We start from the raw sequence: 22,367 nt of genomic DNA on the forward strand, positions 1-22,367 counted from the left end.
ATTTAGGTAACCACAGAGCATCCGGTATTTCCCTATGTCATAGAGTAGGTTCCCATTTGTTATTTACTCTATACATAGCATCAATAGCGTATATAGGTAAATCCTAACTTCCCAATTCCTCCGACTCCCCTTTCCCCCTTGATATCCATACCTTTGTTCTCTGCCTCTGTGTCTCTACTTCTGCTTTGCAAATAGGAATCATTTGCAAAGCAAATGATTGGATCTTTGTCCTGTGAACTCTAGCTGCCTTGGTCTCCACCAACACTCAGCTTCTTGAGTCCAGTGGATTGACCTCAAATCCTCCTCTTGGTGCCCAGCGTGGGAACTCACCAAAAGCAGGAAGCTGGGCCCATGGCAAGACTCATCTTGTTTGTTTGTCACCTCTCAGGGCTTGCTATCCTTTGCTGCCTGATTTCCAGTGTCTTAGAAGCTAGTATTTCGTGGTTTTTGTCTTTTTGTTCCTTTGGGAGTGGGACAAAGGGGGAGAGTGAGCTTTAGGAAGGAGGGTTAATCTGATTTCTGTCACTGCACCTTTGCTAGAAACTGAAGGCATCTCTTTATGTTCTTAGTTTCCCCTAAATAGATGTGCTAATTTATATTCCAATGTATTTTGCCGACTCAAGGAAAGAGTCTTTTTCTTCATGGTCTTGCCATCACAAGAAATTGTCAATACACCTGTCTGTTACTCTAACAAAGGAATTTGTGCCCTACTGACTCAACTTAGCGGGAGGTACAATGAAAAGACAATGTGTACATTTCAGAGATTACACATATTCAGCAGCTAAACTTCCAAGCTGATTGGAAAGTATTCTAATAATTGTAACTCTTTTCAGTGGTGACCAAGTCATTGAGTCCAGACAAGACCAGCCAGAATGACTCTGGAGAGCCTCTTGCAGAGCAGTTTATGGATTACAGGAGTTTAAAAAAAAAGCCCACTAGTCCCAGACATTTATGCTCTTCCCTTCCCCTATGATTTGCATTTTTGCTTTGGTTGGATGCACACAATCTAATGTGGGGTCTCCCTCCAATATAGGGGTACATTTGTAAGCCTGAGACTCTCTCCGTATGATATCTCAACAGTACATGGCTACATCCGGAAAAATTATCTCATTTGAGACACATTGTTGCAAGCTACAGAATCCTGCACCGATAATACATCGTGTGCACACCTGGATCCTTAGAGTTATTGGTTCACCTTCCACTGATTCCTCAGTTGAAGCTCAGGAGGAAACAAGAGCTCTTTCAATTTTCTGTACTCAGCCGAGGATGTCTCTGGGTTCTAGGACATTTCTCTCTGCCCCTCTCTCACCCTCTTGGAGTCTGTGCCCTTCTGTCTCTCTCTGTCCCTCATACTCTAGGCCTCTGTGGATCTTACCCACTTTCTGTCCTCCTCGTCTGTTTTCCGCAAATGTGCATTAGGAGTCCTTCAGTCAGCAAGCACTTACTAGGCGCTCACCAGGCACCAGGCCCTTCTCCAGGAAAACTGCTGTATCAGGAGCAAAGTCAAGGTCCCACTCCTTGGTGCATCCACACCAGGAGGCATCAAAAATAAGAATCTCTCTCTCTCTCTCTCTCTCTCTCTCTCTCACACACACACACACACACACACAAATAAAAATCACAGCAGGAGAACAACCTGTCATGTTCTCAGGTTCATCTGCCTGCCAGTGCCTAAGGACCCCAGCTGTGAGTAAAAAAAGAATTACATAGCACATGGAAAAATGGTGACTTGAGATCTAGAAGGCAGGTAACTAAGAATCAGGAATTAGGAAAAAAAAAAAAATAAACGAGTGCTTCCAGTAAACAACAGGTCTTTACTTCTCAGCTTAGGGAGTCCATGTGTTGTGCTCTTCTTCAAGTGACGTTACGGCTACATTCAGGAACATCTCCTAAAGGTACCCACACATTCTCTTAAGCTGTTAACCTATAGCCCCTCTATATATAATCTATAAAAATGTGGGCAGCATTATATTTAAACAGTGTTTTGTTATTTCTACCTTAAATAGAAATTCTCCAGGCAAAGATTATACATTAATCCAACCAATTTAATATCAGTCAAAGAACTTAAAGTTAATGATAGATCTTAAAATCGTAAATTGAGCTGAATCGTGGCAGATAAATACTACTTAGAAGCACATATTAGATGATAGCTAAAAGCATTGACCCCAAATTGAAAGGGGAATAATTAAGTCACTATGATTTGAGACTCAAAAGACTTAATCCAGATTTAAAAGATATTATATGGTATATTTAATTTACTGGGATACATAATTTTAAACTTTATAAATAATAATAAATGTGAAAGTCACCATGAAGGAGTTTTTAGACCAAAATTATTAAAGCAGTGTGGTACATACCAGGAGTCATCTCTGGGAGCATGACAGGACAAATATTTTCTATGTAATTATAATCAATTATTAGAATTTCAGGAGTGTAAAAGTATTTGAGATTCATCCTTATTATCAACTTGAATTTTATTCTTGTTTGTAGCATGGAGAGCACTAATTTATCTAAAGCTAAACCTTTTTTATATTCCTGAGTTCAGTTCAGTTCAGTTCAGTCACTCAGTCATGGCCCACTCTTTGCAACCCCATGAATCGCAGCATGCCAGGCCTCCCTGTCCCTCACCAACACCCGGAGTTCACTCAGACTCATGTCCATCGAGTCAGTGATGCCATCCAGCCATCTCATCCTCTGTCATCCCCTTCTCCTCCTGCCCCCAATCCCTCCCAGCATCAGAGTCTTTTCCAATGAGTCAACTCTTCGCATGAGGTGGCCAAAGTACTGGAGTTTCAGCTTCAGCATCATACCCTCCAAAGAAATCCCAGGGCTGATCTCCGTCAGAATGGACTGGTTGGATCTCCTTGCAGTCCAAGGGACTCTCAAGAGTCTTCTCCAACACCACAGTTCAAAAGCATCAATTCTTCGGTGCTCAGCCTTCTTCACAGTCCAACTCTCACATCCATACATGACCACAGGAAAAACCATAGCCCTGACTAGACATTTCAGCAAAACAAAGGGAAAAAAAAAAGAAAAGACCTACATGGTTGCTCTTCACTGAGATAGAAAAGGTGGTTCAGAATGCCACTTTGGAGAGAGGCAGAATGACATATGTGTGGGAAAACAGGGTGCCTCTGTGCTTGAATTCAGACTGGACCTGGGACTGGGTCAAGGCCAGAACACAAGACTAAGCCTTATTGTCATAGGCCAGCCACCCAACCGACAGCACACACACAGCAGTTCTGGGAAGCTTTTGAGAGTATTCCCCTCCCTTTGTAGCATTTCCCATCTGGTTCTCTCATCTTCCAACCACAGGGAAGGATTCTTCACCTCTGTGTCCTGACAGAACACTTTATGCCCCCTGCTGGGCACAGGGAGCCAGGCAGGAGCCAAGGGGGCAGCTGCACTGCCACGATGGGTTTCTAGCAAAGGGGCGTGGCAATCCCATGAACAGAGGAGCCTGGTGGGCTAGAGTCCAAGGCATGGCAAAGAGTTTTGGACAAGACTGGGCCAGTGAGCACAAGCACCAGGCAGTTCCACCACTCAGATGGATCCAAAGCACACCTGAGTGCCCGCCAAAGCAACCCGCAGGAGGCCAGAGGGCAGCCTGTGCTGTGGAGGGCGGAGGATGAAAGCCTAGACCGTCCTACAAGCACAGGGCATGAGTGGCCTGCACTTGAGAAAGACCTGAATAAAACTCCATCTAGGCTATCCCTGCAAATATGCTCGCTATGGCGGCATTGGTGGTTCAGTGGTAGAATTCTCGCCTCCCACGTGGGAGACCCGGGTTCGATTCCCGGCCAATGCATTGTGATTGTGTTTGTTTTGGGCTTCGCTGGCCTATGGACAGAGGAATGCTACAGTCCAAGGGATGGCCAAAAGTCCAAAAGGACTGAGCGACTAACACACATATACCTTCTCTACATCCTAAAGAGAAGGGATTCCAGGTTCCTGAAGAGCCAAGAGAGCCCTCTTCCAGACGGTACAGCTGTTCCTTGGCCTTCATCCAGTTGGTCCTCCTGCCATTATCGGGGAGGCCCCGGAGTCACGACAGACCACAGGGTAGATTGACATGCTCTTCACCGGCTGAGAACCAAATGGCCCCTGCTTCACAAGGAAATGGGTTCGGGAAGAGAGCTTGACCTCTCACCACACCTGGATTGCAGGTCTTCCCCCACGACCTGCGGCACTTACTTTGATCGGCCTAGGATGAGGCTGAACCTCTGATCGAGGTGTAAGGCAGCCGGTGTTGCGCTTTGTCTTGGGCTGCGTCTCTCTTCTGGGCATTTCTTCGGGGGCAGGGGATGGCTCCCTCCCTTCAGCGCGTTCCAACCGCCGGCTCTGGATCCCCGCCCCTTCTCCTGGTGCTGCAGGGCGCTGTGTGTCTGTGGTCCCTCGGGCGCCCGCTGTGCATCCACCCTGACCTAGAGAGGACACCGCACCCTCGTCCGGTCCAAGCATGACGGCAGCACGCCGGACGCGACAGAAAGACGACGAACCCGCTCCTCTGTCTGGACATGGGAGGTGAAAACTAGGACCTGTAGGGGAGGAAAGCAAGGGGAAATCTCATGAAACTGAAAGGTTGTTGTTGAATCACGCAAAGATACCGGGATTCTTGGCCCTCGGAGGAGAAGAATTCAATCCGGGGCCAGAGACGAGGCTTGACCGCTCAGAGCTTTTGTGTAATAAAGTTTTATTAAAGTATAAAGGAGATAGAGAAAGCTTCTCACATAGGCATCAGAAGGGGGCAGAAGAGTACTCCCCTGCTAGTCTTCGGCTGGATGTTATATAGTCACTAGCAAGCAGTCTGTTAATGAAAGAAAGGAATGTCTTAAAATTCAGAATGGCACCAGGCCCCTCACCCATAAGATGCATTTTGGGATAATCGTGGCCCCAAATGGTTTATCCTGGGCCATAAAATGATTAACTTGAATCTTGAAGAAGGGCAGACCACCATACAAATAGTTGCATTTACATAGATTAGGGGAACAATATCTGAGTATAACATACTGGTTTGTCAAATAGGTTCTGAGCCAAGAGGCGGAACTGACTGGAACACCGAGTTTGGGGGTAAATGCATAGTACATTAGCATAGCTTAAGACAAACATTTCCATAAGAAAAAGGCATTGCTTAACTTCAGGTGAAACCAGGTGTCATTATGGCAACACGGTATTTTAAGAGAAACCTCCTTTTAAATTTGTATAGAGAAGGAAAAAATATCGCTAGTTTGTTTCCTCCTGCCGCTTAAGAGAAATAAAAATGTCTGACACTTGCAGGCTATTTCCTCCGTTTGGAGACCCCTGGCCTTCCTGCCTGTTACCCTCTCAAAACGTCCTGATCTAAAGCCATTTTCAAGTCCGCCTCTTTGGGGACTCAGACCTCCAGACGCACTCGGAATCCACGCGGAATCAGCTGGAGCCCCGCGGCCCTGGGGGCTGGTGCGCATCCTGGGTGCGCCTTCCTGGGGTTTGAGCCCCTGAACCTCAGACGGGAAAGAAACGCAGTGACCGCCGTCCTAAGAAAAGGAGAAAAGCCACTGCTGGAAAAAAACGGCATATGCATCCCTAAACTTGAGAAGCTTTATTTCTAAAGGAAACCAGAGACAGACAAACACACAGACAACATGGCATTAAAGTCTTTCAGCGAAAAGAAATTCTGCCTGCTGTGAGGTGAACAAGAAAACTCTTCAAGACACCTGCTTTCTGAGAAAACCGCCTTTACCTCTCTGTTAAAATTCACTCTCCATGAAATGTTGAACTGGAAAATTCAAACTGGAAAAAAGGCAAACAAAAGACTTTTCAGACATTGTAAAATGTAAAGCAAAGCTGTCCTTCAAGAATAATCTCAAGTTTGATGAGAAAGGAATGAAGACCGTCAGATCTGCGTGGACTGCGCCTGGCTCCTCCGCGGCTTTATGCGGGGCCAGGTCGGCAAACGAATTCAACAAATGACCTGAGCCTCAGCCTTTGCTGCACTTCCTGCTAAACGTGAAAATGTGATGCAAGTCTTGCGTTATCTCAGTTTTATTAGATCCTGAGGAACCCCTGCCCCCATCCCCGCCCAGTGCCCGACGGCACCATAGAAGTGCTGTGATGGGGCTGTGAGAGAGCGCGGGTCAGGCGCATCGGAGCAGAGGGGAGGGCAGGTCAGAGGAGAGGGCATGTCATTCGTTTCACGAGTGGAATTTAAAGCATCGAGCTCGCTGCCCGCTGGCGCCATGAAAAGGGACTGCAAAGCGCGCATTCGCAGCCTGAAAGGGCTGCGTCCACTTTGCAGGACGTCGGGCCGCCTGGGGTCAGGCGCTAGGGCTCCTGAAAACTGAGGCCTCAGCGGGGGCGACCTCTGAGCTTGGGCGCAAAGCTGGCGCACAGGGACCTCGCTCCTGGAGAGGCGTGGAACCCTAAATCAGCCTCTTTCAGGAACTGCAGATCCTTACTTGACGGATTGCCTGTGTTTCCAGAGTCCTCTTCCTTTGAAAATTTGAAGGTCAGGTGTGTTCAAACATGCAGTTCTTGGATATGTCACTAGACAAAAGCTGCCGTGTGGTTTCCGTAGTGTAGTGGTTATCACGTTCGCCTAACACGCGAAAGGTCCCCGGTTCGAAACCGGGCGGAAACAACTCCACTTTCCCGCAAGCTTTTAGATTCATATTTTAAACACAAAATGAAGGCTTGCCGCGTGGAGTGAGGCTTGGAACTTCAGCTTCACCGTCAGTCTTTCCAGTGAATATTCAGTGTTGATTTCCTTTCCTGACTGGTTTGAACTCTCCTTGACCTGCATACAGATTTTTCAGGAGGCAGGTTAGGTGGTCTGGTATTCCCATCTCTTGAAGAATTTTCCACAATTTGTTGTGATCCAAACAAAGGCTTTAGCGGAGTCAATGAGGCAGAAATAGATGTCTTTCTGGAATTCTCTTGCTTTTTCTATGATTCAATGAATGAAAAACGGAGGAAAAGAAAAGAACAAAATTATTCGGAAAATATATGGAAAAAGTTAAATAGAGACCACTACTAACAGTGGAAGAAACTTCATTGGTAAAAGGAGATTACAGGATGATGATGATGAGCCTACTCTTTCATGAATTCTAGGATTCCCAGTCAACCTGTTTTCCTGCAGAGATCCTCTCTGAGGATCAGGTACTATCTGGTTGTACGTCCTTCCGTGTGTGTGTATACAAGACACAGTGGAGTAGGGTAGTAGTGGAGCTTGGGAGAGGATGCCCAGACTAGAAGCAATCGTACATCATCTACATTTTAAAAGAGTGAAACAACTCCCTGGGTGGGCTCGAACCACCAGCCTTTCGGTTAACAGCCCAGAGCGCTAACCGATTGTGCCACAGAGACCTGAGACAAGTTTATTCCTCCCTCCCACCGAAAGCAAGCATACTTAGGGACCTAGGCAGAGCCACCTGGGTTTCGCAGCATGCAGTTTCCGCCTAATAGTGTGTCCCTAGCACGGCGTTTCTCCAGACAGCGGGAGAGATGGAGTCCACGCAGCCTGTTCGTTCCCGTCGGGAAGCCGAGATGTTCCTAGGGCAGAAGGTCACCTGAGCGCCCCCGCCGCGCATTGCGCCCAAGAGACGCCGGAGCCTGAGCCGAGGGGCCCCCGAAGGAAGCTGCTGGCTCTTGGTGTTTGCTATCCCTTCATCCGACCATTTGTGCATCTGGGCAGCGGTTTAGTGCGTGTGGTCCGTGTGGCTGCAGCTGGCAAGAGACCAGTTTGTCGTGATCCACACAGTTAAAGGCTTTACCTGTCTTTGGACCTAGGGAAAAGAAAGGTGTGAGGCCGGCGAAAACATCCGAGGAAGGAGAAGAGCAGGAGAGAACACAGAATGAGCCAGAAGAGAGAAAGGAACTGGAAGGGAGAGGAGAGGGCTGGTACCGCGGTGGGAGCCGTCGCTGGGTTGGGGCATCGCAGCGCCTCATTCAGGAGCCGTGCCCACCCTTTACTGAGGTGTCCAGGAATCCGGTTCACCCCAAATTGCAAAGCTGCTGGCCTGGCATTTGTTCTGGCATTTTCCTTTGCCGGTTCCATGAGGAAGGGCAAGGTGGGCAGTGTGGGTTTGCAGGTGAATGCAAGACCTATGGGCTACCTTGGGGATGACTGGTGGGCAAGGAAACACAGAAATTCACTTTTCCATTTGCAGGCTGGTCTTCAGGGTCTGGGTGGGAAACTGGAAAATCTGAGTGCCGATAGCAGTATTTATTTAGAGATAAGGAGATCAATAGCCAAGCAGTCAGTGAAAGTGGTTATGTTGGTGGGGGAGTGGGAGTGGGAACCTGACTGGGGCCAGTGGAGTACTCTTTGGGGTATATGTAACTAGGAATCATTCGCATGTGTGTGTGTGTGTGTGTGTGTGTGTGTGTGTGTGTATACAAACATATACATAGTAAGGAGCATTGCTTATATTTTAACTTTAAATTTTTACATAGTCATAAATAAATATATATCTTATCTAAAATTCTGGGTCTTGTGTCATGTATAAGAAGGTTTTCCACTTAAAACCTTAATTTTTTTTATTGGGGGATATTTGAGGCAAGGAATTAGACTACTGTTCTTTTGATGAGCTGATCAGATGAACTAGTAAACTGGCAGATCCCACCAGCCCAGGAGGCTACCACTGCCACTGTAAGGCATCAGGAGCTTAAAGCCACACCCAGACTTTATGCAGTGCAGTGCCAAAATGCAACACCTTACACTCAGTGGTGACATGCAAAGTGCCATGTGCTGAGGCACTGTCTACAAGTTTTACATGGGTGTTCTCACTTTATCCTTTCAGCAGGCTTCCATCGTATCATCATCCTCATTTCACACATGAGAAACCTCAGATATGGAAGGTTAAGTAACTTGTCTAGTCACTCATCAGTGAGTGGGAATCTGAAACCAGCATTTTGAACTGGAAGCCTGCCTGGCTCCACAGGATATGGTGCCCATCAAAGAGGAACACAAATGGTAAAAATGTTTGGCAAGAAATTTAAGACTGTATATTTCTTTCACAAAACACCAAGGAGGAGTCACGTAACATGAATAAAATTGTCTGCAATATTCTCATGAACCACTTGCCTCCCAAACACCTTCCTTATTCCAAGAGCTGCTCCCCTTGAATCCCCAACTTAAACACACCTTCTGCAAGAACTAGATTTTTCCTCCCTTTTATCCTTTCCTCTCACCTTTCTAATACCTCTTCCACAGCTCTTCTGTTCTTTCACTTCCAGGTCATTCATTTTTTTAATTACAAATATTAAATATATCTAAAGAAGGAAATAAGCAGTCATCCATAGTCCCACCTCCTGGAAGGGACTACTGTTATCATCTTTGCATGTTTTCCTTCAAATCTGTTTTTAAATTATCCTAAGTTGTAGCAAAAGGTGCATGGGTTCATGCTAAGTCATTTCAGTCCTGTCTGACTCTTTTGGACCCCAGTGACTGTAGCCTGCCCGGCTCCTCTGACCGTGAGAGGATTCCAGGCCAGAATATGGAGTGGGTAGCTATGCCCTCCTCCAGGGAATCTTCCTGAACCAGGGATAGACCCCACATCTCTTGTGTCTCTTGCATTGGCAGGTGGGTTCTTTACCATTAGTATCACCTGGGAAGCCCCTAAAGTATGTAGGTTTATTTTTCAAATTTCAAATAATGCACAAAATACAAATATGTAACATTTTGAAACATCTTAAATTCAAAAGTAACTTCTGTTAATGTAGGTAAATGCTGCTGGAGTCATTTAGGTACATCAACAGAGAGAAGAATATATATAAATATGCTTTTATATGATTGAGCTCTTATGGGTTCTATTCCTATTTTCAAGTATTTCAATTTAATAGTGCATAAATTTAATGAAAAAAATACAAAAATGAAGAAACTGTTGAGCTTTCAATCAAATTGTTTACCTTAAGAGATATACATTTCTAAAAGAACCCTCTAATGCTAATAATAATGATTATAATTGAATTAAGTTATTAAAATTTGGAAGGATTCTTCTCAAAGTAATTTTTAAAAATCAAATTTCTTAAGAATTAATTTAAATATAATACAGTCTATCCATTTCAAGTTTGATGACTTTTGACAACTGAACGTGCCCATGGAACCACTACCATGTTCAAGAACATCTCCAGCACTCCAAAATATCCTCTTGAGCCCCTTTGCTGACAATCCCCCTGCCACGCCCTGTCGATCTGTCCCAGGTACTCAATGATCTAGTTCTTTTCACTAGGGATTAGGTTGCCTCATCTAGTAATTTGCATAAGTGGATCCACAGAGTATATACTCTTTTCATCACTCAGGGTAATGTTTTAATCCATACTGTTGCCATGTATCAGGAATTTGTTTCATTTTATTGAAGAGTAGTATTCCTTTGAGTGAATATATCACCATTATATCTATTCACTTCGTGATGAACATTTGAATGGTTTTCCAATTGGAAACCATAATGAACAAAGCTGATATTAGCAAGTTCCTTTTGTGGGCATATGATTTATAAATTCCATTCAAAACTTTTTATAAATTCACAAATTTATTTTGTGAATGTGAATTAATTCACAAATTATGAATAAATTCATAAAGACAAAATTTATTGAAATGTTTAAAAAATATATTCAAATGTTACAAAAGACTGAAGTACCAGCTTCTCTTCGATTGTTTCCTACAAGAACATCCTTAATATTAGCCACATGCTCTACCAGCTGTATTATTTGATTATCTCATTTAATCTACACAACAGCTTCTTGAAGTACTTATTATTTCTTTTATATGACACTTGCAAAATTGGCCAAGCAAATTGGAGTTGACCCAAGGTCAAAGGGAAAGTAAGTGGTGGCACCAGGACTAAAAAGAGGCCCCCAGATGTTGGGCTCATTACACTTGGGCTAAATATTCTCTGCCCTTCCTGGTTTCCTGTCTACCTTTCACCCCTGATCTGTGTGCTTGAGGCTGACCCTGGCAACCAGCATTTCCAGGTCTTTCTTGCCAATGGACTCCAGTGGGTGTAGCCAAACAAATGAGATCAGAAGAGAGAGGGGAGGAATGTGAATGAAAAAGTTTGCCTGCCATATCAGCAAACAAAGCGTGCTGTGCCATCTGGCCACCAGCCACTACCGACCTTAATAAGTGCATTAAGAAGGAACCTATCTGTTGTTGGAGTAGGAAATGCAAGCCACTGCAGTGTTCTTACCCGGAAAATCCCATGAAGAGAGGAGCGTGGTGGGCTACAGTTCATGGCGTCCCACAGAGTTGCATATGACTGAGAATGCATGACTGATCCCACAGACTGTGGGATCTTAGGTCCACAAACCCTGGCCCACAGCTGTGAAAGCACCAAGTCCAACCACTAGACTGCCTGGGATTTCTTATCACATCTTAAGATGTCAGTTACCTGGGTGTAAACTTTGTCGAAACACTTCATTATTTGTGTATTTGAAAGATGCAAGAGACTGGATCATAAATATTCTCATCACAAAAAAGAAATGAGAATTATGTGATGGGATGGAGCTAGTTAATGCTCTGGTGGGACTCATTTTGCCCTATATAACTGTATCCAATCAACGTGCTGCACACCCTAAACTCACACAGTGTTATATGTCAATTATATCTCAATAAACCTGGAGAAAAAATTTATAAAAAAAGAAAGAAACCTATCTCTTGTATCTTTGGAACCCATCAAAAGCCTAGGGGGACACATTCCCGTGCTGCAAGTTCAAGTGCTACCCAGCTGGGGAAGAAGAAGGCCTGCTTACTCACTGGCCACATAGCCAAGGATGTCTGCTTTGGCTCCAGCTGCTGAGGAGAACTCCACCCACCTTCACCGGTGCCAGGAGGGCCTGGTCCCTGCCTATACTCACTTCATCCTCAGGAGTGGTTTATGAGGAAATCACCGAGGATTTCTTCTTTTCCCCTAATCTATTCCCACTCTTTCACTGTGTGTCTTCAAGACCACTGTTGGATGCAGAAAGTACAGGACTTAAAGGAGATGCTGCCCTTCTCCTACTGATCTCTTCTTGCCGGGACCGTTACTGCCCTGGGGTTCAGAACCAGAGCGGCCAGGAGGGCACTGGCTGCCTGAGAACCTTTGTCGCCACGTGCATCCAAGTGCACCGTGCACCTGCGCCTCTCCAGCTCCCTGCAATTTGAATCTGCTGCCCCCGTGCTTCTCAGGTGGCAAGAGAAGAGTAAAGCAGTCCTCTTTGACCTGCAGTGATCTCCAGGGCTGAGGGGATCTGTGAGTTTATCAGCTCATCTGATCAGCTCAACAAACGAGCAATAATGGTCCAACTCCTTCCTTCCAGAATGCTGAACTTTTAAAAAAAAATCATGGTTTTACAGTGGAAAACACTCCCCTACACAGGACAATAGACCTAGAATTTTTAAAGAGTGATACATATGACTACACACAAATTTAAATCCAAAATACAAGCAATGAACTTTTGAAAATATCGTGTATGTAATACAATGTTACACACGCCCCCAAACAGTAGTTTCCTGATCCCTTCCCACGTTCCTTTTTTTCACGGATAACCACTTTCACTGACTGTTTCGCTGTATATCTCCTTATCTCTAAGCAAATATTGACGCTCGGATTTTCCGGAGCCCGACGCTGCAGACCGGCCTGCAAAGCTGAAAGTGGAGTGTCTGTGTAGTTCCCTGCCCGCCAGTCATCTCCAAGGCAGCGGCCACCTGCAGATCTACATAACCCACCTCACCACTCCACAGGAAACCCGAAAAGGGAACTTTGTCAGAACAAATGCCAGGCCAGCAGCTTTGCGATTTGGGGTGAATCGGGTCCCTGGACACCTCAGTAAAGGGTGGGAGCTGCTCGCAGTGAGGCGCTGTGGTCGCCCCAACCCAGCGACCGCCCCTCCGCAGCACCTGCCAGCTCCTCTCTCTTCCAGCCCCTTTCTGCTTCTGGCTCATCCTCTGTTCTCTCCTGATCTTGGCCCTTCCTCAGATGTTTTCGCCGGCCTCATACCTTTCCTTATAACCGCTGAAAGTTCCAAATTATAAAGATCAGAGAGATGCTTCTTAGCACCGCAAAAGGAGAACTAACTAGCTATTCATGTCCATCACGGGCCTCATCTGTACTTTTCTCCCGAGCAGCAGAGGACACAAATGTTTCCATCCGCTTACGTTGTGACAAATCATCTCGGTGGAGCAGAGTCGCGGCAGAACGAAGGGAACCCAGCCCTCGGCTCCGGACTCCCAGCGGCTTGTCTCCCCTTCGGCCCCGGAGAAGCCTGGCCGGGCGGCCCTGGATCAGGGACCTGGGTCTCCTCAGACGCCGAAATCTGCGACCTCTTTCGGTCTGAGCTTGGGACCAAAGGACGAGATTTCCAGGAGTGAAGGTTCGAATCTTGACCGAAGAGCGGCTTTGCGTGTCCAACGGAGACTTAAGAGTGAGACTCTGAATAAAATCATAATAAACTGGGACAGGGCCAATAAAAAGTCGGAAGAATAGAGAACTTGAATAAAACACAGTTCTTTTCATTCAGGTCTGGAACCCTCACACCTAAAGCTGTCGATATTCCCGGCTGATTATCGACATCGCAGCCCTTCCACGTTACCATTTAGTCACAGGGACAACTTTTCTAATTAAACAGAAATGTTCCACGAGATTTGAACTCGGATCGCTGGATCCAGGGTCCTCACTATTACACCATGGAACCTCTTTGGCAGCTACCTTCTCTCCGCTGCCAGGGAAAGGGCATCTGCTTCTTCAGCCTCCAAATGTCCTATTGCTACTCCCAAGACTTGAACACAGTTGACCTGCGTAGGTGCACATCCCTTTTGCTTTCTTTCTGTTCCTCTCCTCTGATAGGCTCAGTTCACTCTCACCTCAGAAAATGAGGTAAAATCCACTTTGGGTTTTGTACCAGGGAAGAGCCCCCTAGCTCTCCATCATCAACCACATATTCTGCCCTGGTTAAGCAGAATGTCCCATCTTGAGCTAAAATTTCTGCAAATAAGAGTGTTATTTGCCTTTTCCTTGCTTCACCCTTTTCTCATTGTTCCAAGAAGGCAGATGGTTGTCAGGGCAGGAGGCGGGATTTCCTGGGTCCCTCAGTTTTCCCATAGTACAGATTGCCCTCCAAAGCTGCCGCCAGCACCTCTAATCTGTAACATGTAAAGTGTGCCGGCAGTGGAGTGGGAATGGAGGCAGGAGAATGCTCCTTTTCTTCATATATGTCTGATTTGGGAGGGGTGAGGTTTTTTCACAGCAAGTGTATGTTAGATTTGCAATATAAGTAAAAATAACCATTTACATCACACACTCAGACAAACCAGCTATACTCACCTAAAAGTGAAGTGAACCTCGCTCAGTCTAGTCTGACTTTGTGACCCCATGGACTGGAACATGCCAGGTTCCTCTGTCCAAGAGATTCTCCAGGCAAGAATACTGGAGTGGGTGGCCATTCCCTTCTCCAGGGGATCTTCCCAACCCAGGGATTTAACCTGGGTCTCTTGCATTGCAGGCAGATTCTTTACCTGCTGAGCCACTAGGGAAGACCCAAACTCACCTGTGGTGACTCACATATGGAAGAGGGCGTGAGGCAGAGCTCTGACACTTAGGCAGTCACAGACTCTTTGGTCAGGTCGGTCAAGTCAATTTCTCTTCCATTTCTTAACATATCAAATCTAGAAACTGCAGTTTTAAAAAAGGCGTACAAATATCAAGGTACCCAAGAGCACTGTTTGCTGAATCATAGAGGATGCACATCCAAGTTGTCTTACAGTACAGATGGTACTTATGTACCCAAAATACCACTACATTAAATATTTGCATGTATAATAGGTATAAATCCTATCAGGGCTCAGACTAATAATCTTTACATCTTCATTGTATCCTAAAAGTGTTTCTTCCCTAAGCCAATACACATAACAGAAAAAACAGCACTAGTTTTTGGCCAGTCAAAAGAGTCAGAAAGATGGCTACTGTTGCCTTGAGACATATTTGTTTCCAGAGACTGGAGAGAGGTTGACTCAAGGAGGAAGGAGGCAAAGGGGAGGCTCTTGTTATGAGGAGGAAGTTCACAGCTCCAGGGTGAGAATATGAATCTTCTTTTTGGAAAATCAAGCTGTTGAGTGGTAACAAACAACACAAAGTCAAGGTTAATGAATTCAAGGACCAGAAATGGACTCTGACTCATAAAGGAAGAAAAGAAATCCATAGAAAGTATGTTGAGAGATCACAGAATGGCCAGGAAACCTGGAGAACAGGGCTCTCACAAGGGGCAAGGACAGAATCAGGTGAGGTTAGAACTGGGATGGGTGGAGATGTGTGTTCTTCCCATTTCCTCCAGCCTGCACATCGGTCCTGATCTGCGAGCAGAGAACTGGCAGTGAAGGGTGGTCCAGCTACATCGGAGCAAACTTCAAGAACACTCAGGGAGCAAACTGCAAGAGCAATCACAGGAGCCTTTGTCTTGATTCCGTTTACAGAAATTTCTGGAAGTATCAAGTTAATTCAAGGTGAAATAAATAAGGGTAGAATTCTCCAAGCCAGCCTTCAGCAATATGTGAACCGTGAACTTCCTAATGTTCAAGCTGGTTTTAGAAAAGGCAGAGGAACCAGAGATCAAATTGCCAACATCCGCTGGATCATGGAAAAAGCAAGAGAGTGCCAGAAAAACATCTATTTCTGCTTTATTGACTATGCCAAAGCCTTTGACTGTGTGCATCACAATCAACTGTGGAAAATTCTGAAAGAGATGGGAATACCCGACCACCTGACCTGCCTCTTGAGAAATTTGTATGCAGGTCAGGAAGCAACAGTTAGAACTGGACATGGAACAACAGACTGGTTTCAAATAGGAAAAGGAGTTTGTCAAGGCTGTATATTGTCACCCTGCTTATTTAACTTATATGCAGAGTACATCATGAGAAACGCTGGACTGGAAGAAACACAAGCTGGAATCAAGATTGCCAGGAGAAATATCAATAACCTCAGATATGCAGATGAGACCACCCTTATGGCAGAAAGTGAAGAGCAACTAAAAAGCCTCTTGATGAAAGTGAAAGAGGAGAGTGAAAAGGTTGGCTTAAAGCTCAACATTCAGAAAAGGAAGATCATGGCATGCAGTCCCATCACTTCATGGCAAATAGATGGGGAAACAGTGGAAACAGTGACAGACTTTATTTTGGGGGGCTCCAAAATCATGGCAGATGGTGACTGCAGCCATGAAATTAAAAGATGCTTACTCCTTGGAAGGAAAGTTATGACCAACCTAGATAGCATATTCAAAAGCAGAGACATTACTTTGCCAAGAAAGGTTCGTCTAGTCAAGGCTATGGTTTTTCCTGTGGTCATGTATGGATGTGAGAGTTGGACTGTGAAGAAGGCTGAGCGCTGAAGAATTGATGCTTTTGAACTGTGGTGTTAGATTGAGACTCCCTTGGACTGCAAGGAGATCCAACCAGTCCATTCTGAAGGAGATCAGCCCTGGGATTTCTTTGGAAGGAATGATGCTAAAGCTGAAACTCCAGTACTTTGGCCACCTCATGCGAAGAGTTGACTCATTGGAAAAGACTCTGATGCTGAGAGGGATTGGGGGCAGGAGGAGAAGGGGACGACAGAGGATGAGATGGCTGGATGGCATCACTGTCTCGATGGACGTGAGTCTGAGTGAACTCCGGGAGTTGGTGATGGACAGGGAGGCCTGGCGAGCTGGGATTCATGGGGTCGCAAAGAGTCGGACAGGACTGAGCCACTGAACTGAACTGAACTGAGAGTTTGTCAAAAGATTCTGAGAATAGTGACAACAATATTCATGATTTCACAGCTGATAACATGATTCATCCAGTAGTTTCTAAACCCAGGCACATCTGACAAGAAATGCTTTCATTCCTCCCATTTTAAAGCAGAAAGAAGGGAGGCACAAGAAATTTTCTTTATTTGTCTAAAGCCACATAAGGGCAGAACTATTTTTACAACCCAGAATTTGTGCACCCGAGCACAGATAGTTGGATCTCTCTTCTCAGAAGTGGGTGTATCAAGATTTCTCAGTTGTAGGGATGGGAAGAAGACTAAGAAGAGGAGAGAAGGCAAGAGGAAGGAGGGGGGAAAGGTAGAAGCACAAATTCTTTTATTCTCTCCTTCCTCCCCTCTCCTTAGGCCTCCTTGATTCTTGCCTGCACCAGCCCTGTCCCTCCTTCCCCACTCTGCTACCTGGAGTGGAGCAATGTTCAGCTCTAAGGATTCCTGCCCAAGCCTCCTGGGAGGTCTCCATGCCTTCCTCCCAAACCAGCCTTCCCAGCTTGGTTTTCACCCTTTCCCGCGGCCAGGCGGACCTCACAGAAGGCAGCCTACCCAGACTGCGATGCAGGAGCTCCAACCTGCTGGGGCTGCTCCGCGGGGGCTTTTCCATTGCCCACCCCACTGGATGCTGCGGATTCCAAAAACTGGGATAAAGTCTTTTAAAAAAGAACCGTTCACTTTGAAAACTTTTCTGTATTTCCCTTCTCAACGGTCTTCATGGGACGAAGGGCTAAAGATGACGATGTATTCATCCAAGTCTTAGAGCATCGCAGTGAGTGCCCGACTCTGTCGCCGGCGTGAGGACACAGAACGACCATCCCCGCGACCTCTGTGCTTAGTCGCTAAGTCCTGTCCAACTCTTTGCCACCCCATGGACTTGGCCCACCAGGCTCTTTGTCCAATGGGATTCTCTAGGCAAGAATACTGGCGTGGGTTGCACGCCCTCCTCCAGGGGATAGTCCCAAACCAGGGATTGAACCCGGGTGTCCTGCATTGCAGGCGGATTCTTACCGTCTGAGCCCCAGGGAAGCCCACTCTGGTGGGAATCGCCTGGTGGACACAGGAAACCTAACACAGCCCCGGAGGCCTATGCCAGGGTGGGCAAACTCTCATTCGTTGGGTGCAGGCGAGGACGTGGGAAGAGCCATCATGGGAGCCCCGCCCCCACCCCCACCCGCACCTCCCGGTGTGTTCGGCCGTCCTTGGATCTATTTCCGTTTAGGTCCACAGTATTGGAGCCCTGGCTCCTGGTATCTCTGGGGGCTCTGGCATCTGTGGTCGGTAGAGGGCACAGAAGTGGCACCGTTTCCCTGGGGGCAGGGGTCTTACCCTAGGAAGAAGTGTCAACTCCAAAGACTCCAGGAAAAGCCGGTACTGCTCTCTCTGTAGCGTCGGCTGTTAACCCTAAAGGTTTGTGGTTCGAGCCCACCCAGGGACGGTGGGGTGGCATTTTAGAGACCGCCAAAGAGACTCCCTTTGGCCAGGAGAACACCAGAAAGTGCAGTGGCGAGCTGGCATGCAAGAGCACAGGAGTCAGGCACAAAAGAGCAGCGGAGAGGGCGGGTCCCAGGGGATTGGAAGCGTCGATCATTCCTGAAAGCCCAGAGTACTGACCGCCGGCGCTGTGAAAAGGGCCGCCGCGGCGCGGGCCCGCAGCGTGGGAGGGGCGGCGTCCACACAGCTGGGCCGCGGAGTTTCCTGGCCTCCGACACACCCACCGTCCCCGCCTCCTGGGGCTTCCGGGAGTTCGGCAATCGGCTGGGGCCACCCCTGAGCTCGGGTGCGGAGCTAAGGGTCTGAGGGCTCTGCGTTGGGTGCGGGACCCCGAATGCAGCCTGTGGGGGCCCCAGGGTCCTCACTTGAGGGGAGATGAGGAACTCTAAAGCAGGTCTCTCGGGAACTGGCTTCTCCGCGTTTGAGCGAGCTTGGGGCTTCAAGGTTCCTGTTTGAGTGTTAAAATTAGGTGGTCTAGATGCTGGTGGCAGCATTGGGGATTTCATGAATACAGTGTTAAGTATTGGAGGGTGTCCCGTTTCCGTAGTGTAGTGGTTATCACGTTCGCCTTACACGCGAAAGGTCCCCGGTTCGAAACCGGGCGGAAACAGGTTGCTCTCCTCCACAACCCCATCGCGGAGATTTCTGATTGGTGGAACCACCTCGTCCTGACCCGCACTGGCTCAGTTATGTCCTACTCTTTTCAACCCCATGAACTGTAGCCAGTCAGGCTCCTCTCTCTATGGGATTTTCCCGCTACTTTGCTGGAAACCCATGGGGTCAGTGCAGCTGCCCCCTTCACTCTTGCCTGCCTCCCTGTGTCCTGCAGGGACCATAAAGTGTTCTGTCAGGACACAGAGGTGAAAAGTCCTTCTCTGTGGCTGGTGGAATAGAGAACCAGATGGGAAACGTGTCCAAGGGAGGGGGAGTATCCTCAAGAGCTTTCCAGGACTGTTGAGTGGATGCTGTCAGGTGGGTCTAAGCCCCAGGATAATAATGCTTAGTCTTGTGTTGTTCTGGCCTTGACCCAGTCCCAGGTCCAGTCCGAATTCAAGCACAGAGGCATCCAGCTTAACACACATATTCCACTCTCCCTCTCTCCAAAGTGGGGTAGTGAACCACCTTTTCTATCTCAGGGAATAGAACCCATGTGGGTTGGGTGTTTTATTCCCCTTGAACTTTCTGATTTGCTGAAATGTAACACAGGAATATAAAAAACATTTAGCTTTAGATAAATTAGTACTCTCCATGCTACGTACAAGAAAAAATTTCAAACTGATAATAAGGATGAATCTTGAATGCTTTTAACACTCTAGACAATTCTAATAATTGATATATAATTGCATAGAAAATGTCCTGTCATACTCTCAGAGATGACTCCTGGTACGCCTTACCCAGCTTTAATAATTTTAGTCTAAAACCTGCTTCATGTTGACTTTCAGATTTTCTAAAAATGTGTAAAATATTGGTACCATACTATTGTAGGTTGTAGAAGTCTTATATTTATTTTCGATTCAAAATCCTAATGAAAGTGATCTGCCTAAATTTCCTGTATTGCTTTGATTCCCTTAAGCAAACTCTAATTCCAAAAATTATTTCCATTAATATAATTCAAAATTATGTGCCACAGAAAATTAAATATACCATACAATTTTTTTTCAACGAAGATTAAGTCCTATAATTATAGAAATGATAGTTACCTATATTCCCCTTTCAACATGGGGGTGAATGTTTTTAGGTACCATGTAATATGTGAATATCTGACATGGCAACTCATACCGGCAACCATTTACTCACAGGGACACCCCTGCAGTTACAAAATGGGCAGTGCGAAGCCTCCTCGCAAGGCAGGACTCCGTGGGCTCAGCATCTGCATTTTACTCCAGAGACCCAGAGCACCCGACGAGGGGGAGGCACTGGCTGGGCCGCTGCGCCCCTGGCCGGGGCTTGGAGGGCAGAGATGGGCAGAGCCGCCCGGGTCCAGCGAGGATGCCCTGGGTCGGTTCCGCACCTGTCCGCCGTGTCCGTGTCAACCAGGCCGCTGAAGGTCGCGGGAGACCTCAGGCGGGTCCTATTAGGGGAGTAAAAAGTGTTCCTCTTCTAAGTAGGCAGAAAGGTCCCACCGAGATTTGAACTCGGATCGCTGGACTCAGAGTCCAGAGTGCTCACCATTACACCATGGAACCCCCTCGGGAGCCGCCTGGCCTCCATCGCCAGAGAATGGTATCCGCTTCTTTAGCCTCCATCGTCCCACCCATAACCTCAGGGCAGTTCTTCTAAGGCCCTGAGAAGACTCCAATACGGTTGACTCCCCTAGGCGCTGAACCCTCTCGCTTTCTCTCCCCTCCTCTCCTTTGATCGACTCAGCTCACTCTCACCTCAAAAAATGAGGTGAAATCCACTTTGGGTTTTGTGCCGGGGAAGACCCCCTAGGTCTCTATTACCAACCGCATATTCCGTTTAGGTTACCAGAGTGTCCCATTCGGAGGTAAAATTTCTGCAAATAAGAGTGTTATTTTCCTTTTCTTTCCCTTTTCCCATAGCCCAGAGAGGGCAGACGGTCGTCAGGGCAAGAGGCAGGGTTTCCTGGGTCCCTTAGTTTTCTCACAGCGCGGATCACACTCCAAAGGGCCACCACCTCTTACCTGTAACATATAAAGTGTGTCAGCGGTGGAGTGGGAATGGAGGCAGGAGAACTCTTCTTTTATTCTTCATATATTTCTGATTTGGAGAGGGATAAGTTATTCTCACAACAAGTGTATATTGTTAAATTTACAATGTGAGTACAAATAACCATTTAAAGAAAACACTCAGACAAACGAGCTATACTCACTTAAACTGAAGCCAATGTCGCTCAGTCGTGTTCAACTCTTTGTGTCCCTAGGGACTGTAGCCTCCCAGGCTCCACTGTCCAAAGATTCTCCAGCTAAGAATACTGGAGTGGGTGGCCATTCCCTTCTCCAGGGGATCTTCCAAAATCAAGGATTGAACCAGGGTGCCCTGCATTGTAGACGGATTCTTACCGTCTGAGCCCCCAGGGAAGCCCACTCTGGTGGAAACCGCCTGGTGAACACAGGAAACCGAAGCACAGCCCCGGAGGCCTTTGCCAGGGTGGGCAAACTCTCATTCGTTGGGTGTAGGCGAGGAAACGGGAAGCGCCACCGTGGGAGCACCCCGGTGTTCAGCTGTGCTTGGATCTATTTCGGTTCAAGCCCGGAAGCTTCGAGGCCTGGATGGCGGTTTCAGCGGGGGCGCTGGCATCTGTGGCAGGTAGGGGCAGGGAAACGGCACCGTTTCTCTGGGGGACAGAGCGCTCACCCCGGGAATGAGTGTCTACTCCAGAGAGTGTCCAAAAGAACCCAGTACCGCTGTCTCTGTGGCGCAATCGGTTAGTGCGTTCGGCTGTTAACCGAAAGGTTGGTGGTTCGAGCCCACCCAGGGACGTGGGGTGACATTTTAGGCACCCTAAAGAGAACTCCCTTTTGCCAGGAGGACACCGGAGAAGTGATGCGCCCAACGGACTTGCAGAGAAACACAACAGGAGTCAGGTGCAAAGGAACAGCGGGGAGGGCGCGTCCCGGGTGGATCGGAAGCGTCGGTCATTCCTGAGAGCCCCGAGCGCTGATCGCCGGCGCCGAGAACAGGACCACCGAGGCGCGGGTCCGCAGCCCGGGAGGGGCGGCTTCCACACCGCTGGGTTTCGGGGGTCACCTGGGCCTCGGGCGCACCCACCGTCCCCGCCTCCTGCGGCTTCCGGGAGCTGGGGAGACGGCGGGGGCGACCCCTGAACTCAGGGTGCGCACCTGAGGATCTGAGGATTCTGCGTTGGGTGCGGGGCCCCGAAGGCAACCTGTGGGGGCCCAGGGGTCCTCACTTCAGGGGAGAGGAGGAACCCTAAAGCAGGGCCCTCGGGAGCCGCCGTCTCCGTGCCTGAGAGAGCTTGGAGCTTCAAGGTTCCTCTTTGAGTGTTAAGAGTTGGTTGTGTGATTACTGGTGGCGGGACCTCGAATTTCATGGATACAGTGTTCAGGACCCGAGCTTGTCCCGTTTCCGTGGTGTAGTGGTTATCACGTTCGCCTCACACGCGAAAGGTCCCCGGTTCGATACCGGGCGGAAACAGGTTTTTTCTCT

At 47.5% G+C, this 22,367-nt stretch overlaps 6 non-coding genes across 6 annotated transcripts; 5 read left to right on the top strand and 1 right to left on the bottom strand.

The window, feature by feature from the left end:
• The first annotated feature begins 3,737 nt into the window (after positions 1–3,737).
• TRNAG-CCC (transfer RNA glycine (anticodon CCC)) lies at positions 3,738–3,808 on the top strand. Its single transcript has one exon. It is a non-coding gene; the product is annotated as a tRNA-Gly (tRNA).
• Positions 3,809–6,546: 2,738 nt separating this feature from the next.
• Positions 6,547–6,619, top strand: TRNAV-AAC (transfer RNA valine (anticodon AAC)). Its single transcript has one exon. It is a non-coding gene; the product is annotated as a tRNA-Val (tRNA).
• A 12,154-nt stretch (positions 6,620–18,773) lies between these two features.
• TRNAV-UAC (transfer RNA valine (anticodon UAC)) lies at positions 18,774–18,846 on the top strand. Its single transcript has one exon. It is a non-coding gene; the product is annotated as a tRNA-Val (tRNA).
• Positions 18,847–20,350: 1,504 nt separating this feature from the next.
• On the bottom strand, positions 20,351–20,422 carry TRNAQ-CUG (transfer RNA glutamine (anticodon CUG)). The gene has a single exon. It is a non-coding gene; the product is annotated as a tRNA-Gln (tRNA).
• A 1,184-nt stretch (positions 20,423–21,606) lies between these two features.
• Positions 21,607–21,680, top strand: TRNAN-GUU (transfer RNA asparagine (anticodon GUU)). The gene has a single exon. It is a non-coding gene; the product is annotated as a tRNA-Asn (tRNA).
• Positions 21,681–22,282: 602 nt separating this feature from the next.
• On the top strand, positions 22,283–22,355 carry TRNAV-CAC (transfer RNA valine (anticodon CAC)). The gene has a single exon. It is a non-coding gene; the product is annotated as a tRNA-Val (tRNA).
• Positions 22,356–22,367: the final 12 nt, after the last annotated feature.

Source organism: Bubalus kerabau, chromosome 6, assembly GCF_029407905.1.
Source record: "Bubalus kerabau isolate K-KA32 ecotype Philippines breed swamp buffalo chromosome 6, PCC_UOA_SB_1v2, whole genome shotgun sequence".
Classification (NCBI taxonomy): domain Eukaryota; kingdom Metazoa; phylum Chordata; class Mammalia; order Artiodactyla; family Bovidae; genus Bubalus; species Bubalus kerabau.